Here is an 11,531-nt window from a genome sequence, read left to right on the forward strand (position 1 = left end):
AACTACCCGTATCTGACCGGGCTTCTGGGGATGATATACTCCGAAAATGGGCAGGTACCAGCACTCAGTATTGTCGACAATGGGTGGAGCGATCTCTGCGTGATTGTTCTCAAACAGCTTGTCCATAAACTCTGAGAACTGTTCTTTCACTTGAGGTTTATTGATCAAGTTGCGTCTCAATGAATTGAGTCTAGACAGTGCTTGGTCTCGGTTATTTGGGAGTGGCAAGCGCGGGGACTTGAACGGTAAAGGAGCGATCCAGTTATTACTTTCATCCTGGTGAACTTCCTTTTCCATTATCCTTAGAAAGGTCTCATCCTCGAAAGACAGGGCACGCTGGTTATCATCATCTGTGCGCTCAAAAACTTTCTCTCCGAGCTTTTCTTCTGCTACATCAGGTTTCGAGCTATGCTTCAAGACGCTATTCTTGTGCTCCCCGCCGTAGCATGGTTTTTCTTTGACGTTGATGCTGTTAGGACAAGGAGTGAAGAGAGATGGACGTCCGTTGGAGAGTATGTGCGTTTTGTAGACATTGACAGTTGGCTTATGAGCGTTGAGGCATACTTCCCCTACAATTACCCAACCCAGGTCCAGACGCTGTGCGAAGGGAGCGCTGGGGGGTCCGTTTATTTGCTTTCTTGCCTTGTGGACTTGTATGATGTCTCTGCCCAGTAAAACCGCTATCTGGGCGTCAGGATCATACTCAGGTATGAGAGGAGCCAGATGTTTCAAGTGAGGGTGGGCAAGAGCTACTTCAGGCGTTGGTATTTCATCTCTATTAAACACTATCTCATCACATTCAATGAGAGGAGGGAGGTCTAGACTTGGGCCTTCACCTACTGGTTCAATTTGGAACCCCACTGCTTTCCTACCGAGCATTTGAGTTAGACCGGCGCACGTTCTCATATGGTACGTCAGATGGCTTCCCTTGATTCCAAATAGCTCAAAGAATTCAGGACGGGCCAGTGAGCAATTGCTCTGATCGTCAAGGATTGCATACATTTTGACGACGCGTTCTGGTTGGCCTTTAGGGAAGACTCGAACTAGACATACCTTAGAGCAAGAACGTGGGGGACAGCCTTCACCACAGATCTTAGTGCACCGTGACGTTACCTCGGGTAGCGTGTTGTCTTGGGGCTGAGACTCTGGTTCTGATTTGTTTTCTGCCTGGGGTTGCTGAACCATATCAGGATGCATGGCAGAGCAATGTTTTTCACTTTGGCACTCCTCACAATTGACTTTCATGTCACAGTCTTTTATTGTGTGCATGGGGGAACAACAACGAAAACACCGTTTGTGTTCTTTAAGTATGCTTCGTCTTTCTTGCAGTGGTTTGATCCGGAAGGCTCTACATTTGGCTAGAGGATGCGTTTTCCTGTGGACTGGGCAATAACGTGTTAGATCATCCTCTTTGGTACTAGCAGGAGCAGTTGTAGCAACCTCTGTTCTGTTTACAGTTAGAGGAGATTTGTAGCTAGTTTGTCTAAGTAGTGGTCTCTCATTTTTGTTGAAGGGTTGGCTGCTGCATGTTGCAAAACTTGGGTCGTTTCTCGCTTTTGCCTCCTCTCGGACAAACTTAACAAAATATGAGAAGGGAGGGAATGCCACTTCATATTTTTGTTTGTATTTTGAGCCTGTGTGAAGCCATTTATCTTGTAGGTTTGGAGGCAGCTTTTCCACTATGGGCTTAACACCACGTGGCGTGTCAAGGTAGGCGAGGCCTGGGAGATAAGCTTCATCTTTAGCAACCTCCAGCTCTAGGAGCAGATCTCCTAGTTCCCTGAGTTTTGCGTTATCTCTATTCGTTAGGCGAGGGAAGCTGTCTAGTCTTTTAAACAAGGCATTTTCTACTACTTCTGGTGAAGCATAACATTCTCCTAACCTGTCCCATGACAACTGGAGGGCTGCCTTGGGGTTAGTGGTATAGACAGCTCTGATTCTTTTAACATGCTCTGAGGACTCTTTACCGAGCCACTTCACTAGGAGATCCAACTCCTGGCTACATGTGAGATCAATGTCTCCAGTTGCATTTAAGAATGATGACTGCCATGCTCTAAAGTTTTCAGGGGTGTCATCAAACTTGAAAAGCCCCGTTGTGATTAACTCTCTACGTGCAAGAAATTTAGCAAAGTCGGCCATAGGTGGGTAATTGCTGTGGGGAGCATTGCAACTGTTTGGTTTGTCACAGTCTCTTGGTGCGTTAAAAGCTTCCTCTTTTACATACATTTTCTTGAACACTGGTGGAGAGGGAGTTCGTCCAGAGCTCCTTGGTATGAACGATGGTGCGTTTGATGCCGGTTCAACCTGAGGTGTTTCTCCTTTAGCCGAATGTGACTTCAGCTCGGTTTGGTGTTGCACATACTCCATAGTTCTCTGTCTGACGACTTGCGGTGGGACTGCACTCTTTGCGCTTTCTCCTTTGTCTTGTTCAGCAGCTGCGGCAGCTTCTAGAACCTCTGCTTTTGCTGTAGCAGCTGCAGCTTTTTTCTCTATCTCCAGCATCTTTAAATCCAGTTCTAGACTTGCCTGTTGTTTTTTAATTTCTAATTGTTTCTTACTATAGGAGGCTTTAGCGTTTGTGGCTTCAGCCGAGGCCCGTGCAAAGATGGCTGCTTCCAATACGCTGGACCTCAAGGATAACTTGGAGGATGAGTGCCTGGAGCTGGAGTGTTTGGATCTGGAGCTAGCTATAGATGAGGCTTTAGACTATGCTGTAGGAGGGAGACTATGCTGTAGGACGGAGACTATGCTGTAGTCACGCGAGACTTTGTGAATCTCGGCAGTATCGTTAATGGCGGCGTGACTCTATCAGCAAACATTTGCGTGATTAGCCTTTTTTTTTTTTCGCCAATTTATAACTAGACAGGCTTAAAACTAAAAAAATATAGGTAGTTTCTTAGCCTAACTTAAATTATTTTCAACAATCTGGAGGACGGTGAAGAGGACCTGGATAGTTTGCTGCGGTACATCGACGGGTGTTTTGAGCGAGTCGTCATGGGGAAAACAGACAAGACGCCGACTCCCTCCACCAGCAAAGCAACGCCGTCCACAAAAAGAAGCCGCCCAGAAGATTCCCCAGAGGCAACTTCGCCACCCACCACCAATATTGTGGACATTCTGGAGTCCATTAATAACAAATTGTCCAGCTTTGACGCCCGCTTGGCCCTGGTTGAAATCCTTCACAAGGAGTTTCAGGCCCTGCGGGAGTCAGTCGAGTTCAGCCAGCATCAGGTGGAAACACTGGCTGCTGAAAACGCTGTCCTCAGAGAGTCGGTGAATTCCCTCACCGAGGAAACGACCCGGCTCTCAGAAGAAAATAAGAAAATTAAAGAATCGATTATCGAGCTTCAGGCCCGCAGCATGAGAGAAAATCTTGTGTTTTCAGGTATCCCGGAGAAGGCAGAGGAGGACCCGGAGGCTACAGTGAAGGAATTTATCCAAACTCACCTGAAGCTCCCGGAGGACGCCGTGAAGACCATCGCCTTCCATAGAGTCCACCGCCTGGGAGGGAAGCGACCCGGAGCACGCAGACCCAGACCGATCGTGGCCAAATTCGAACACTTCAAAGAAAAAGAGCTGGTGAAGAGCCGCGGCCGGGAGCTGAGAGGGACGGACTTCAGCGTCAACGACCAGTTTCCAAAGGAGATTCTGGAGCGACGCAAGGCCCTATTCCCCATCCGGAAGAAGTTCATGCAGGGAGGCTCCCGGGCTGTCATCGCCGTGGACAAACTGTATGTAAACGGACAGCTTTACCGAGACAAAAACACCACGCCATGGCTCAGCTGATCGATCAGGTGATCTGTGTCCATATTAACGTTCTTTTCTGAGTTTTTTTTTCAACCATCTAAACAGTACCATTAAATAGTCTAAATCTGTCTAAGTAGTACCATTAACGCCGACGAGTCAGCATAGTACCGTGATCGTTTGTTTGTTTGTTTGTTCTGTTTTGTTTTCCCCTCATCTAATTTCATTCTTATGTCACTTAGGTCACTTTTTACACGTCTTTTTTCTTTCTGCACTCAGCAATATGTTTACGTCACTTACAATGCTACAGTTTACTACACTAACATACAGCGCAGATGCACACACACCAACATACAGCGCACATACACACGCACACATCAATATAAAGGGCACACGCCAACATACAGAACATATGTACACACACACACACATCCTTAGTGAGCACACAACAGTCCATCAGTTAGTTTAAATATGAGCACACTCAGATTTGTCTCATGGAATGTGCACGGGGCTGGTTCGAGGGAAAAGAGACTAAAAATTTTTAATCGGTTAAAAGACTTAAAAGCAGATGTTGTTTTTCTACAGGAGACACATGTGTCCAAAACATCTGTGCTCACTCTTTCCTCTCCACAGTTCCCTCACACGTACTCAGCCTGCTATAACTCCAAACAAAGAGGTGTAGCTATATTGATTAACAAGAAGATAAACTTTAACATTAGCAACAGTACAATAGACCCTGAAGGTAGATTTATAATACTTAATTTATCTATACAGAATACAGATTTATGTATTGCTAGTATATATGGACCAAATGTTGATGACCCCTCCTTCTTTCATGCTTTGTTCACTTCACTCTCAGATCACTCTGACACCACACTTGTAATAGGAGGAGACTTCAACCTGGTACTTAATGCAGATATTGACAGGCTCAGTACAGCAGTGAGTCAGAGGAACTGGCAGTCTGCAGACATTCTTAAACAGTACATGAAGGATTTTGGACTTTGCGATGCTTGGCGTTCACATCACCCTACTTTGAGAGATTATAGTTATTTCTCACCAGTACACAAATCTCATTCCCGCTTAGATTACTTTTTAGTTAGCAGCTCCATAATGATGGATATCACAGACACTCAGATTCACCCTATCACTATTAGCGATCATGCACCGGTGTCTATGTCTCTGACACAGAAAAGAGTCACACCACCAATCAGGAACTGGAGATTTAATACATCATTACTTAAAGAAGAAGATTTTATTAATTATTTCAAAAAGGAATGGTCAGCATACTTAGAATATAATGATATTCCAGGAATATCACCATGTGTTCTTTGGGAAGCAGGAAAGGCAGTAATGCGGGGCAAAATAATATCTTACTGCTCGCATAGGAAAAATAAAGAAAAAGCACTTGTGTTAGAATTAGAACAAAAAATTAAATCTTTAGAAACTGCTTATGCCGCTTCACCACAAGAACATACAATTATCAGCCTGAGGAAACTGAAACTGGAGCTAAATGAAATAATTGATAAAAGGACACAATTTATGTTGCAGAGGCTGCGTTTGGAAAACTTTGAGCATGGAAATAAATCTGGAAAATTCCTGGCCAAGCAATTAAAACTGAATAAAGAAAAAACAGCTATTTTTTCTATTAAAGACTCGACTGGTATTATTACTCATGACCCACAACAAATAAATAACTCTTTCAGAGACTTCTATGAAGCCTTATATTCACCACAGATTAACCCATCTGATACTGAAATTGAAGAATTTCTTAATAATATAAATCTACCAAAACTAAATGACAGCCAGGCTGCAGCTCTGGATTTACCTCTTTCATTGTCTGAACTTAGTGAAGCCCTACAGCATCTCCCAAATAATAAAGCCCCAGGCCCAGATGGTTTTCCAGCCGAGTTTTATAAAGAATTTTGGTCTGAGCTAGCTCCCATTTTTTTCAGAATGGTAACTCAGATTCAGAATGACCACATCTTATCTCCAACCTTAAACTCTGCTAACATTAGCCTGCTTCTTAAACCAGGCAAAGACCCCACACTCCCACCCAGCTACAGGCCAATCTCTCTCATTAATGTAGATCTTAAAATAATTTGCAAAGCCCTTGCCAAAAGATTAGAAAATATTACTCCATTTATTGTACATCCAGATCAAACAGGCTTTATCAAGGGTCGGCACTCAGCCAATAATACACGTCGACTGATAAATATAATAGACTATTGTTCTATTAACAAATTAGAGACGACAATCGTGTCTTTAGATGCAGAGAAGGCATTTGATCGGGTAAATTGGAAATTCTTACTAGCAGTTCTGCAAAAATTTGGATTCGGTTCATCCTTTATAAACTGGATCAGAACACTACACAGCTCTCCGAATGCGCGTGTTAGGACAAATGATCTCATTTCACAAAGTTTCAGTCTGCAGAGGGGCACTAGGCAGGGCTGCCCACTCTCTCCCTCTCTTTTTGTAATTTTCATTGAGCCGCTAGCAGCAGCAATCCGTCAAAATGCAAATATTAAAGGGATTCAAACTGAAAATATGGACCATAAACTTAGCCTTTATGCTGATGATGTATTACTTTTCCTTGGGAATTCACAAGGCTCTCTTTTGAAGACTATCACACTGATAGATAAGTTCTCATCTATATCTGATTACTCTATCAATTGGAGTAAATCAACAGTTTTGCCTCTGAATTGTAATTTCCAGAGAACCTCTAGGACCCCACTAAAGTCAGGAAATATTAGATATTTAGGCATAAATTTTTCCGCCAGGCTCTCAGACTTGGTACGATTAAATCATATCCCCTTATTAAAAACAATAGAGGATGATCTCACACGTTGGAACAGTTTACCTATATCACTCATGGGGAGAGTTGCTGCCATTAAAATGATGGTTTTACCAAAAATTAATTATCTATTTTCATTGATCCCTAATAAACCTTCTATTCCTTGGTTCAAGTCACTAGATTCAAACATCTCAAAATTTTTATGGAAAAACAAACCGTCAAGAATAAGCTTAAAAACTTTACAAAAGCCAAAACACAGTGGAGGTCTAGAATTACCAAACTTTTATTACTATTTCTTAAGCAGTAGATTGCAGTATATTTCAAAGTGGATCAAATCCAATTCATTAGACAACCCATGGCTGGATCTAGAACAGGCGTTTTGTGGAAAAATAAAAATCTCAGATTTACCTTTCATTAGTTCCAGTATTAAACATCATAACTGCTATAAAGTCCTTAGTATAAATACCTCTCTGACAGCCTGGTGGGAATTTTTAAAAATAACTAAGTCTTCACTCATCCCCTGTAAACTAACACCCATTTGGAACAATCCAGATATTTGTCAGAAAAAGAAAATGCTGAATTTTCCGTTATGGCGTGATAAGGGTATAAATAACTTAGAACATATTATCCAAGATGGAAATTTTATCACGTTCCAAGAACTTATATCAAAATATAGAATTGGCAACGGTAGATTTCTGGAATATCAACAAGTTAAGTCCGTCCTACAGGGAAGATTTAACCTTAATCAATTGAATCTAGAAATGCCTACTTGGGTAACAGAATTTCTTAACCTCTGTACCCCAAAATTGTTATCAAAATTATATAAATTATTAATAAAAACTGATGATTCAGTTTCCCTCCCAATTACAAAATGGGAGCGTGATCTTTCTGTCAACCTGGATCAAAATTTATGGACAGAAATATGTTTAAATATCTTCAAAATGACTAAAAGACCCCAAATACAACTTGTACAATATAAGATTCTCCATAGAACATACTACACTGGACAAAGGATGTTCCAAATGGGCCTTACACACTCAAACATATGCACCCACTGTACAAGCAATTCAGAGGATAATCATCTACACGCTCTGTGGTCTTGTGTACCAGTTCAGAGATTTTGGCAGAGGATTTGTGAAGATCTATCCACATGGTTTAGCTGTCATATCCCAACTTCCCCTAGACTATGCATCTTAGGTGATGTCAGTGAATTAATTATGGAGTTAAATATATCACACATAGTTCTTACTGCCTTGTGCATCGCTAAGAAGATGATCCTCATGAACTGGAAGACAAAAAATAAACTATGTATTACTCAGTACAGAAATTTATTAGTAGATCATGTTAGTTTAGAGAGAATGTCTGCTTCTTCTAAAAACAAATTGGAGGAATTTGACTCTCTTTGGTTCCCACTGCTCAGCTCCATTACTTAGTGGGGGTGGTGGGCTGCGGGCTCTGCTCCTGATGTGCTTTGTGGGGGGGTGGGGGGGGACTCCGGGGGCCTGGGTAGCTGGTAGCCTCCTGAGGCTGGGGTCCTGGGGCGACCTTCTGGTGATGTCTGTGTGCCTGTCCTGGTTGATGGTGGTGGGGGCTTGGATGGTGCTGCCTTCGGTCCTGGGGTGTGGGCGGGGTGCTTGGGGGGGTGGTGCCGGCCCTCGGTCGGTTGGCTGGTCTTCCCTGTGTGGCTTGGGGGCTGGGGTCTGGGGCCCCGGCACTGGGGCCGCGCCGGCTCCCGGTGGGCCCCCCCTGGCGCGGGGGGGGCCTCTGCTGTCCCGGCCGCGCCGCCGGGTGGGGTGGGTTGGCCTGACGTCGGGATGTCCGGTCTACGCTTTTGGGGCCCTGGGGTGCCTGCATTGCAGGGGGGTGGGGTGGGGGATGGGGCCGCGGTGGGGTGGTTGGGGGGGACTGGGCACTGCATTTCCATGCCCAGGCCAGTATGTCCTGTCGCCTGTTTGTGTCTATTGTTGAGTGAATGGGCATCTAGGAGGAGCGGGCCGCCCTCTGCGGTGGGGGCGAGGGCGCCAACCTCGGGTGCTGCAGTGCTCCGGGATGCTGTCACCGCGGCCCCGGGCTCACCTCCCCCTGCCCTGGGCTGGGGTGTGGGAGGTCGGGGTGCCTATTGAGCCAGCGGCCAGCTGGCTCTCTTCTTCCAGGATTTTTCCTGGTCATATGCCCCCCCCCCCCCCCTCCCCCTCCCCATACACAAACACACACACACACACACACAGAATACACATCACTCACAGATGTAGGATGGAGAGGCCACGTGGAGAGCTGCACCACCACTTGCCTCTCCGTTTTAATTGCACTTTAGTCATTATAACTCACAACACATACACACTTACACCCTGATACACATAGGACCTTTGGGGCAGGCATGTTACTCAGAGGTTGATGAGATGGGCCGCTGAGGTGGCCCCACTCGGATCCTCGTCACTGTCTGTCTCCAAATTTTATTTGCACTTTAGACATGGAGGGTTTTGGGGGGGCAGTGTGGGCAAGCGCTGACGACCAACAGTTGGCGCTTGTGGCATAACTGTCCCCTCAATTTTAACTGCACCCTATACACCTCATTCACTCACAAACATTAACACATAGACCTACAAGTTGGGGAGGAGGAGGGGTGGATGGGTCATCTTACACCCCGATTTCTTGCGTCTCGCCCGGGGTAGGGGTCGGGTGGTTCCTTGGGGACCGGGCTGGTGGCGTCCTGGGGTCGCTGTTGGCCCTGGGGTGGTTTCCACTTGCCCCGCCTTCAGAGGGTGGGTAGCTATGGATGAATGTGTGTCTTTGTGTATTTGTCACCGTCTCCGTGAGTATGGGTGGGTGAGTGAATGTGTATGTATGGCATATCTGTGTGTGGGTAAGTATGTATGGGCATGTATGAGTATCTGTGTATAAATGTGTACACGGGTGTCTGGGTGTGTTTGTATGTATGGCTGGACCTGGGTCTGGGCCTTGTGCCTTGCCTCCTGGCCACTCCTTGCTGGTTGCCTCCTCCCCCCTACCCCCCTGGGATGGGGGTGCCTCGGGGTTCCTGGGTGGGGCTGGGTGTTCTGGCGTGGGTACTGGCCTGCCCCCCTTGGGGGTGCGGTGCGGGGCTGCGTTGGCTTCTTCGGCGTGGGGGGGGGGCTCTGTGGAGGGTCGGGCGGTCCTTGGGTGCCGTGGGCCCGGGAGCCCTGCCGCCGGCCAGTGCAGGGGGCTGGCCGCTGGGGGGGGGGCTGGCTTCTCATCGCCTTGGGTTCCCTGGAGCCCTCGCTCCTCGACTGGGGGGGCTCCGTCTGAGACCACCCTCTCCCGTCTGCTGGGGTAGGTGTGCGGTTGTCTTTGGACTGAGTGGCCGGGGGTCTTCCTGGCTCTTGGTGGGCTGCTGGTGGCCTGGGGTTCCGGGGGCTTTCCGTACCTGCCTCTGGCTTCTGATGGGTGGAGCTGCAGCGTTTTGCCCTCATTGGTAAGTACGTTCCATGACACAGACACAAACATGACACAGACACAAACGCCCACTCAATCACAACTCAACAAAATTGTTGGTGTGCGTAACATGCTTTGTTAGTTTTGTTTTTCACACACAAATTTATTTTTGCAAGTATTGATAGTATTTTTTTATATGTTAAAGTGATGAAGTATCTGATTAATAGACTTGTGCTCTTTCCCCTTTTTTTTTTTTTTTTTTTTTTTTTTGGCTCCCTTTCTCTCTCCCTTTTTCTTCTCTTTATTTTCCTCTTCTTCAGCCTGTCAGCTCTGGCTGTTACATAGTATGTGGAAAAATAACTCAGATAAATAAAATAAAGGGTTAAAACAACAACAAGAAGAGCCTATTGAGAACCTATAGAGCTCATCTTGAAATAGCAAATATGTTTGGCACAACAACGCATTCAGATCACAGTTCTGCTTGCAAGATCTACCAGACATGACAGGCTTAAAAAAAAAAAAAAAAAAAAAAAAAAAAAAAAAAAAGATGAGGCTTTAGCTTCAGATTTAGCCATTTCTTCTGCCTTCTCCTCATGCGGGTTGTCCATCGCTGTGGTGTAGGTTTTATTTTCCACCAACTGCTGATCTGGCTTTTCACTGTACTGTTATCACTACGTGTTGGATACACTGTGTATGTTAACGCAGATCAACAGCAAGCCAAACTCGATATTCATGAGCCAGGAACCGAGCGTCTTGCTCCTTTATTACAGTCTTCTTGACAGCTTACAATTCTTTACAATTGTGGCTTGAAAGCTCAATGAACAAGGTCGAGTGAAACTAGAAAATAAACAGAAAATAAAATATACATCAGCTCTTGCTATGTGAAATAAATGCACCAAATAAAATTGCTAGTGCCAGAAAGCATGCATAAGAATTAACTTTGGCTGTTACTAAAGCTCAACAGCATTTTAGCAATCTTTTCATATGCTAATTAGATCGTTAGCATCGTTGCTATGCTAATATACAGAGCACAAAGCAAAATGAGCCCCTGGGATAAGGCTAATTCCTGGTATCAACACATTCACAAAACGATCTCTAAATCGGCTCTTATAACCATATAACATTAACCAGAACATAGATCAGACTTACAGCCATTGCTTTCGAAGGTGCAAATAAAGATTTAGGACACAGGAGGTGAAGTTTAAGCATGGATTGGCAGGTTTTTCGCTACAAACGTTTTTCCTCCACTAAGCTCTGCTTCCGCTACCCACAATGCATTGCTACCTCAGAATTCACCTTCAAGATAAAATACAGATAACCAACACTGACTATATAAGTTTTTTTAACTAAATGACCATCTTTTTTAACATGAATTACTGCAGATGAATTATGACATTTTTTACCACTGAATTATTATGAACTATTTCTTAACCTTTGCGTTGGGCAGAACAAGGACCATACAGAGTGGAGGGCAGGACTATTTATACAGCAAAGACCGACTGGACTTGGAAACAGGAGGGGATGGTACTGATAGGCAGAATATGTGGACTGCTCCTTTATTACTACGATGAGCCATCAGGACTAA

The sequence above is a fragment of the Archocentrus centrarchus genome, unplaced genomic scaffold (genome assembly GCF_007364275.1).
Source record: "Archocentrus centrarchus isolate MPI-CPG fArcCen1 unplaced genomic scaffold, fArcCen1 scaffold_24_ctg1, whole genome shotgun sequence".
Classification (NCBI taxonomy): domain Eukaryota; kingdom Metazoa; phylum Chordata; class Actinopteri; order Cichliformes; family Cichlidae; genus Archocentrus; species Archocentrus centrarchus.